This window comes from Nyctibius grandis, chromosome Z, assembly GCF_013368605.1.
Source record: "Nyctibius grandis isolate bNycGra1 chromosome Z, bNycGra1.pri, whole genome shotgun sequence".
Classification (NCBI taxonomy): domain Eukaryota; kingdom Metazoa; phylum Chordata; class Aves; order Nyctibiiformes; family Nyctibiidae; genus Nyctibius; species Nyctibius grandis.
In genome coordinates, this window is record NC_090695.1 from 69952610 (window position 1) to 69962108 (window position 9499).

The following is a 9499-nucleotide window of genomic DNA, read 5'->3' on the forward strand; positions in this document are numbered from 1 at the left end:
TCCTTTCTCCGTACATAACCCTTCCCTCCCACACTCCATTTGAGAACCTACCCACAGCCTAAAGTTCCTACAGGAACCACCAAGAATCATTGTGGATGGGTGTAAACCTCCATCTGAACCTTCATTTTCTTTCCAGTGACTTGGTTTCTTACTCCATGTAAGCAACCTGGTTTGCTGTGCTGTTTGCACTCGGCTGGACCGTACCTCACTTTCTTACCACTTCACGCAGTAGCTTGTCTTGGATTTTATGTTCTAGAAACTTTATGTTCTAGAAACTGCTGCTGTAATTACGAGTCTTATACTGGAGGCTGTGTTTTTATACTGTATTTTTGTACCACTTTTTGAGAAGTATCGGTAAAGAGTTTGCTTTTTTATATATATTATAAAAACTGTATCTGGAAAGTCCTACCTGTTTGTTGCCTGTGACAAGCTGAGTTGCTAGGATCTGCTCAAAGTCTGCACTGTTTGGTTTGGCTGCAGTGTCTTGAATTTCCTTTCCCTTAGCCAGCTTCCATTAGCAGCTCCGATGGAAACCAGGAAATGAAGGTTTAGCTGGTAACAGGAATAAGAGGGCAAAAGCCTGCATAGGAGATGAGAAGGAAGCAGCAGAAGGAGGCAGTCTGGCCTCACCATGGGACAGGAGAGGTTCTGCCACTCCTGGTTCTGGAAATGTAATTACATGTCCAAGGTTTGCGAGACAAAAGCCTAATACGGACAAGGCTGACCCCGGACAATGAGGTGGAAACCGAGAAAGTTTAAGAGCCAATTAAAGCAAAATGTTAAGATTGAACTGAAAATATCTTTGAAAAACACTTTACTGAAATTATTAGTCAAGAAATACATCAAAAAAAATACAATTTTTGATCATGTCTTTGTAAAGAGGTAAAGAGCATTAGGATGCTGAGAAATACCAATAGGTGGCCAGCCTATTAGAGCAAACTATTGCCCTTTCTAAAATGTGATGTTGAGAGGAAGTGGAAATATTTTTGCACCTGCAGCTGGGACCTTCAGCCTGACTGTGAGTCCAGTGCCAGCCTTCCCTCTTTTAGTCTCTAATCACTCATATAAAACTTCATTATTACCAATGTGGCATTCAGGTAAATTGACCTTCTGTCTTCAGGAAAACAGATTTAATCCCAAGCCTGGTTTTTATACTCTGTGATTACCTAAATCAGTCTGATTTTGCTCTGTGGTCAATTAGAGATGGGGAGGAAAAGTTTGTTCCTTTTGCTACCATAGTCATCTGTGACCATTTCATTTGATTCTTTTTCCATTACTTCTTTCTTTGGCCTGACTTTTAAACCCTAAAATTGATAAAAGCCCTGACCTACAAAGCATTATGATTTTACAAATAGCCTAAAATGGGCTTGCAAAGCAGACAGAGCAGAACAGGCCCTTATGGCTGAGGCGAAGGTAAAAGCAGCAGAAATTAAAGATTTACTATTAATAAATCAGCTGCTGGGAAACTCCATAGCTTGCAATGAATAGGCATAAAATAGTCACCAGAGAATCACTCTGAAGTTGTCATTCCCAGTTCTGACAGGGAGCGGAGAAGCTGTATCCTACACTGCGGGCCACAATTCCCACTCGTCTTCTCACCTCCATCCTTCAGCCATCCAATTCCAACATTGTGCACAACACGCGAAAGTAACAAGACTCTGGTCTGGAAATGGGTCAGATTCCAGCCTGACAAAGGTAGCGTAGAGAGCTGCCCACTCACGTAATGAATTGGTTGTGGATTGCCTGGAGCACCTGAAATAAGAAGGTGGGAGGGAGGCACATGAGATGCTGGGTGAAGCTGGTGGTTTGGCAACTGGAGCCAGATCATGCATGCAACTCATTGTAAAACCATCCAAAACCCCAAATTTGGTTATGCTTGTTTGCAGCTTTTGTGAATGTGCAGCTCCATTAATGATATCTGCACCACTGCAGCACTTTCATGGATATATCCTAAAAGCACCACATAGCACTAAGAAGAAACTTACTATGTAGGCATAAAGATGCAGCATATAATGACAGCTTTCCTTCCTTGCAGATTCTTCTGCCTCTTGTGCTATTCCTACTCTTAAGTTCTGTTCATCAATAAATTAATTCAAGGAAGAAAGTGGGTAATTGCATTGCTGCAGAAAAAAACTTCAGCAGATTTTCACAGCCATAAAGGGGGCAATGTAGATTACGTTTATAACGCTATCAGGAATTGTGTGTGATGTTTCTGTGGCAACTGAATTGAAATTAGAGGGGAAGACTATCCATTAACAGACTTTTTAAGAAGACATAAACTGTGGGCTCTATTTCCAGTTTAGTTTTCTGGGGGCTGGATTCAGAGGGTTTCTTTTTCCTGCTTATCTCCAAATCTATGAGAATTTTGTTTTCATTTATTTTTATTACCAAACAAAATGAGCTATGCATAAATAACTGATGAAACTGAGTTGTCTGGAAGATTTCCAATTAAGATTAGTTTGTCATTAAATAAACCAAATGTTAAGGATTTTTTACTGGTGCTCCAACAGAGGACAGCTTGGATGGAAGAACTACACATCAGTTGCTATATGAAAATGTTCACTTTTAACAAACTGAAGTTCCTCACACTTTGAGAATGGATTATTGGTTCACCTATTGCAGTTCCTCTGCACTAGTAACTGACACTGGACACTTGACAGGAAGATGTAAAATATGCAGAATACTTAAAAAATATACCAAAGGAAGGAAAATTGTGGCAAGGCCTATACAGTTAGATTAGTCCCTTTGAGTTCAATGAATCTACCTACATGTATACATTAAGTATCCTGCTGAGGTTAAGCATATCAAAGTTAAAATGAAACTCTAGACCCACTAAAATTCTTGGGAATTTTGCTATGGACTGGCATAAAGTGTTTTTCTGTTAGACCAGACAGAGGAATAATTTGAGAAGGCTGTAGGAGAAAAAGCAGTGTGATTTGATCATGATTTGTGTTTACAGAGAGAAAAAAATGTAGAAATGGAGCAAATTTCTGCCCTGAAACACAGTGAAGTGAGCAGATCTCCAAAAGCAATGGTAAATGGTAAAGACACCTGCTAAAGAAGGGAAGAAAAAGATACCGGTACTGACTGTGTTCATTTCATTTCAGGCAACAGCAATTCATGATTTCCAGCTTTGCAGTTGTGCACTTGGAAAACAGTAGCCCCAGTAACAGTACAGGCCTAAGAGTTCAGGTAAAGTCCTGCTTTGCACTTGCAGCACGAGGAGCAGAAAAAAGTGGCTACAGTGGCTTGCTTGCCTGGTACTCTTGTGCATATGCTCTTCCTGGATTATAATTCAAGGGTGCTCCCTTGAAACAGGCCGCCTCTGTGATCTAGTTAACTCTAGCAAACCCTAGTCATGTTTAAATTATAGCAGTTATCAGACTGGCTTTTAAAAATTGTGGCTGTTTGTGCTGTGTGGAAAACAATGCCGTGTCTCATTTTATATCTCCTACCTGACAAGTCCATTGATTATCTCCTAATTCTTATGTTTGAGTAAAACAGAATAATGATACCCTAATCAGGGTTCACAATTCCCATAGGTTTTAGAGGAAGTTAGGGTTTCTATTGTAGGGTCAGACCCAAAATACAGAAATGGACAATTATCTGAATTAGTGAATCATGTAACAAAACCTAGAACCTGTTGGTCTGTCTAATACATCTTTTCAGAACACATGCATTTTACTTCTGGGACACTTTGATTTATTTGTTATCAGCTCCATTCATACAAATATTTGTACCAAAATACTGAACGTTGCTAGATCAAAAGACATTCATGGCTAGTGGATTGAATTTTGAAGAAACTTTGCATACTAACCAAGAATTGCATGACTAAATATTTAGACCTTGGCTTGACCTTGGCCTTGTGTTTTCTTATAAAATCAGTAAATCCTTCAGTTGTACAGCTGGATTGCAAAATATTCAAAGCAATATCTGCATGCAGGGAACACAGAATCTCCTGAGTTCAAAAGAAGACCCTTATGTGTGGTCACTCTCAAGCACATGGCTTTGTTATATGACATTGCCATTTTAGTACCTGAATGTTACGGAGACACCATTAACTGAAGTTCTGTGGAGCACAGTATGATATGTACTTCATTGCCTAATTTTCTTGTAAGGAAACTATGATAAATTACTTCAACAAGACAGAAAGATTCAGAAACTTGGAAAAGAATTTACAGCTTGGGTTTGACTCATTGCGCACTCAGGTGCTTTAGTGTGGAAAACTGTGGCAAAACATGTAATTCTGACTCAGAGTGACTGGGAAGTGCTAGTTCTACCAACTAGGAAGAAGAATTAGCAAGTCCTCCCTGGAGAGAGAGAGATCAAGAGCAGACAGGGGAAACAGCAGAGAAGGTCTTAGACATTATTAGACCTCAGAAGAAAAGTTAAAACGCAGATCACAGGGTATGTTGTTGATAAGTAGCCAACCAAATCACTTCCAAAGCAGACAGCAGTTTGAACAGTACATGTGTATACTTTGCTCAGACTAACATAAGACCTTGCTCAAACTAGCATAAGACCTTTCCTAACTTACATTGACACTCTGTGAATGTCATTCTGATATATATGCTTGCAGTGTTGTCATACTTGCATTGTTTAAGAGACATGAGTTGAGGCCTAACTCTGTAGCTCTCACTTCTGAAGTACATTTACTCACACTAGTGGTTGCACAGAAGACAACGTGCTAAATGCTGTTCCAAATAATGGTTCAAGAGATGAGTGTTTCTATTCAAGTTGATTAATAAACACAATATGCTTAATTTAAATTAATGAGAATTCATTTAATTAAAAAATACAAGGTACATTTTTTCTGTTATGGGCCATGCATTGAAATTATTCTCAGCAATTTAGTGACGACCTGCAAGATTATTTTAGTCAACACTTGATGAGTTTAAGCCCAATTTAGGCTTAGCTATAAAGCTGAGTTTAAGATTAAATTTAATTTGACTGGAATGCAAGAACGGAGGATCAATTGTTGCTAGTTCACCGGTTATTGAAAAGCAGGATTAAAAGACAGGAGTTTGATTTGAATCCATTCTATCAGCTTACTTTCAAATGTCTGGATTTTTGATTTTTTTTTCTCACTACAATGGAAGTAAGAATCAAGGAAATTGCATTCTAGCTTAAGTACAAAAACACTCAGGTTCACCACTGCCAATCATGCTGACAGTCTTGATGATCTGGGCACAGTGTATTACAACAACAGCATTGTGATTATATTAGAAAACAATTAAATATCCCTGAAAATTCTGCATGCAGACCTGGAAAGCAGGATCTGCAAAAGTAATTATAAAAGGGAGCACAGTTTGGGTCGGACACAAATATACATATTTGTGTTTGGGGGATATATAAAGAGGAAAAAAAACAGCCAATGTGCCCAACTGTACCTAGGGAATAGGTGAAATTGCTACAGCTCAGGGACCCCTTAGTGCTGCATTATAGGCCGTAACATTTCCTTTAGAGCATTTCAGGACTTGAATCAAGAAATGTGAAGCGGTGAAAGTGATGAGTATGGAATTAATTACATTTTTTTGGCCAGCTTCATGGGCTTAAAACCAAAAATTAAATTTTCCCTTTAACCATAATGAGTTATAACTTTCTCACTACAGAAAGAAACGGTCAGAATTTGATTGCCTCGCAATTCTCCTTTTTTCTTTTTTTTTTCAAAACATTGCACCATACTTTCTATCAGAAACTGTTTCATCATTTCCTTTTTTCCTCTTCCAAATGGCTGCAGGGTATATCTGGAACTTAAAGCTATATTGTTTTACTCTGCAGGAAAGAGTCACAACTCTGTTCACCAACAACATATCTCCCATTAATTTTGAAGAGTAATCTTCAGTCCATTGTCCTTCATCTAATAATTCTCTCCTTTTCCTGGTATTTCTCATAATAGTGACCAAAGAACCAGGCAGAAAAGGATTAAAGTTCGAAGAAAAAGTTAAAAGATCCCTTTTAAATTGGTGAACAGAGCTTTTTCCTTAAAGACACTTTTGTGTGTGTGTGTGTGTGTGTGCGCGTGTCTGTGTGTGTGCGTGTCTGTGTGTGTGTTTGCAGAACTCAAGTCTTTCTATTTTGCCACTTAGATGAAGCCTGGGATTCAGCAAATCCAGCATGTCATAAAAAGAAATTATGCATTTTTAACAACAACAAAAAAATCCTAATGATAAAATCCTTTCTGGATATACCAGATGAGTTCAGTTATGCCATATTTTACATGGATTAATGAAAATCCAATTTTGTGAGGGGTAATTACTCTACCTGGCATCTGCCAAACATCCTGTGTAGAATATCAGACATGCTTTTCGTGTATGTGCGTTGTCTTCCCTATGCACCTGCTTTGCCACTGTCAGAGACAGTGCTGGGTCAAATGGACTTTTGATCTGAGACCAAAAGACTGTGATCACTCTTTCATTCTTTTCTTATAACATAGCCATAAAAATACAATGCGCTGCTTCCTTCAATCTGCTGGCTTGTTTTTAACTGCGTAATATTTTTATCAAGGATTATTGTAGTTAGTTCTTCTTAAGACTAGTGCTTCCTCCTCTTGAACAGCTGCAACTACAGTATTTAGACCATGTGAGGAGACAGAGGACTGGGGACAGAAGGTCATTGTATGCCTAGGCAGCCACACGTTACAATCCCAAGTGTAGTCACCTTTGCAGATGGCAATGATTACTTGCTATTAATAAGTCAATAATGCATTTCAAGTGGCTTTTGGTGAAAGCTTTCTTGGTTTGGATCTGGCACTACTTAAAAAGAGCTTTGTTCATGATCATCCTTTTGGTGTTGTCTTTTTTTAACTTAGCAAATGTATCTGCCATTATACAGAGGTGTTCTAAAAGCAAATCTAAACTCTGATGAGTGCTCAGAGCTTATTATTTACCACTATAAAAAACAATTACACAGCTGAGGAGAATTTCCACCTTAAAAAAATACCAAAACACCTTTATAAGAAAGTTTAGGGTGGAAATGCAAAAGAACAGCCTCAGAACTGTGGAATAATATTTGACAAGCAGTAGGAAAGATTCAAGTTAAATGTTGGATGTTAATGATGTTAAATCTCATGCTTTGGCCCCACTCAATCATGCATACATAGCACGTTTGACAAGTGTTCTGTCCTTCTGAACACTCTACGATCACATCATGCAGTTTGCATCATTTGCAAAAATGTATACTCTCAGAGCAAAACCCTCTCCAGAAGCAATAGTGAAGTGTTCCAGAATTTTAAAGTTATTCTGAGTGTTATTTTTATGAAGAACTATTAAGAAACACATTCGAAAACTATAAGCCCTTTAAAAAAAAAAATTCAAAAATGTTAGACTTTCTCCCAAATGAAAAACATACTTCCTTTCAAAGTCCTAAATATCAAAAACATCTTGTCAAATTGATTTCCAACATTCCTTGGGCAAATGCATCTTGAGTCAGAGACTGCATATGAGAATAAGGGAATTTTTTAAAAGGTGGTGTAGTCAACATCAGGCTTGTCATGAAAAATACTTACTAATCTCCGCTAAGAGGCTGACTGCAGAATTTTCAGTCCAGCTGTGGACTCCATGAAGCTGTGCTTCCCTTCAGTTCTGTGGTTTTGTAAATGGCTAGTTTTAATCATAATTTATATTTAAAAAAAAAAGGCCGATCCATAGAGATGCAAGCTAGCAGTTAAGAGTGGGAGTTTTTCATCATGGATTTTCCTGTGGTGTCAAAAGGCTCGCTCTTGATTCCTGTGCTGCTGCCGGGGGACTTGAAGCAGTGGAGAGCTGCCAGAGGCAGGCCACAGGCTTCTCCTTGAAGGACTGTGCAGAGCAGGCCAAGCTCCTCTGCTAAGAGGCCAACATGAGAACAGCTGATTGGAGTGAAAAGCAATTTTCTCAAGCAAAGTAACCAGTGGGGACAACAATGGGAGGGTCTGAAGTTATATGCCTACAAAGTGACTTGATTTGTAAAGGCAATGAACACATATCGTACTTCTTCACTTCATCAAAAACTACGTTTTATTCTGTCTTTGAAAAGTGGCGCACATCTTGACCCAGTTGTGCCTGATGAAGGATTTAAGACCCAGATTCTAATTAACAGTTGGGCACTTTATGCATTTCTAAAGCAGATGTGACTGACACTCACTTCAAGGTCTATTTACACTGCCAGAGAAGTAAACTGTTATCTTGCATATGGTAACTTGATGTAGTTGGTTGACTGAGACTACAAGTTTGGCTGATAAAGAAAATAAAGTTGATGCAATGACTTCTGTTTGGCATTTGACTTGGTGCTCATAATGTTTTGATTAAAATGTGAGAGAAATTCAAAATCCCCACGGCCTGAATTAAACCCCAGCTAACTGCTAGCAATCAAAATGTAATTGTGCACAAATAAATGGATGTGTACTGAAAGGCGATGTGGCTGTTGGCCTTTCACTGCTTAACATAGGTCAGATTTTGTATCTAGAGCTAGAAGAGCTGCTATTAAAGTTTGCAGGGAGTGGTGCATAATGCAGTGGAAGCATCAGGCAAGCAGAGCGATCAGTGCTGCACCTACTCATTCCCCAGTGTTGTATCTCTAGTTGACAAAGAGATACAGGATTAAGCCACTTTGATGACAGTCACTGCTCTGTCTAAACCCGAGTGAGGAGAGTCTCAAGGAAGATGCTGGCATCCAAGCAGCTGGAGGGTATTCTTTTTAAATATTAGTGTGGGTTGATGTAAGAGACCACCTCAGAGGACTCAGCTACTGACAGACCTGGGTTATACAGACAAGCTCATCATCTACTCTTACAACACCTGTTGGAAGCAGAAAACTTGCAGTACAGTTGACCAAGGTGGTGTTGGTGTGATTGCCAAATTCACCATGCCTACCAGAACACATTAAGTGCTGAAGGAAAGATAAGGCAGCTTTCCACTAGGCTGCCTGTCATGTTAATGAGAGGAAAAGAAGGGAAACCTGGATGAGTGGGGGAAGAAGCACTGCTTACCTCTCCTTATGCGACTGGTAAGGCCATTCTCCCTTACAGCAGAGTGACTAACCAAACCCAGTCCCAGCATTTGATGTGCAGGTTGCTATAGTCCAGGAGTCTGGTTATGACTGTAAATATGGCAGTAATTCAGTCAAGTCCTATAATCTGTCTAATACAAGAGGTTCAGACGGTTGATCATAATAGTTCTTTCTGCTGCTATTATATTTCTGTCCTTTAAACCAAGCTTTGTATAATTTTTCTTTTGTCCCCAGGGTACCAACTGATCCATGCCCAACCATTTATTGATTTTAAGACCTTGGAATGCCATATATAATCTTGAAGAGTCCACTTTATAACATAATACTGAGCTAGCTACTTAGTAAGGACCCTGTCATATCTTTTTGTTATTTGCTGATTTTTGTTTGTTTCTCTTCTGTTTTAAAATCTGACCTCCAGCTGCCAAAAAAAAGAAAAATTTTTATCTGGTGTGCTCTTCATTGACTCTACAATGCAGAAGTATCAGAAACAATATGAACACTAAGATGTTAG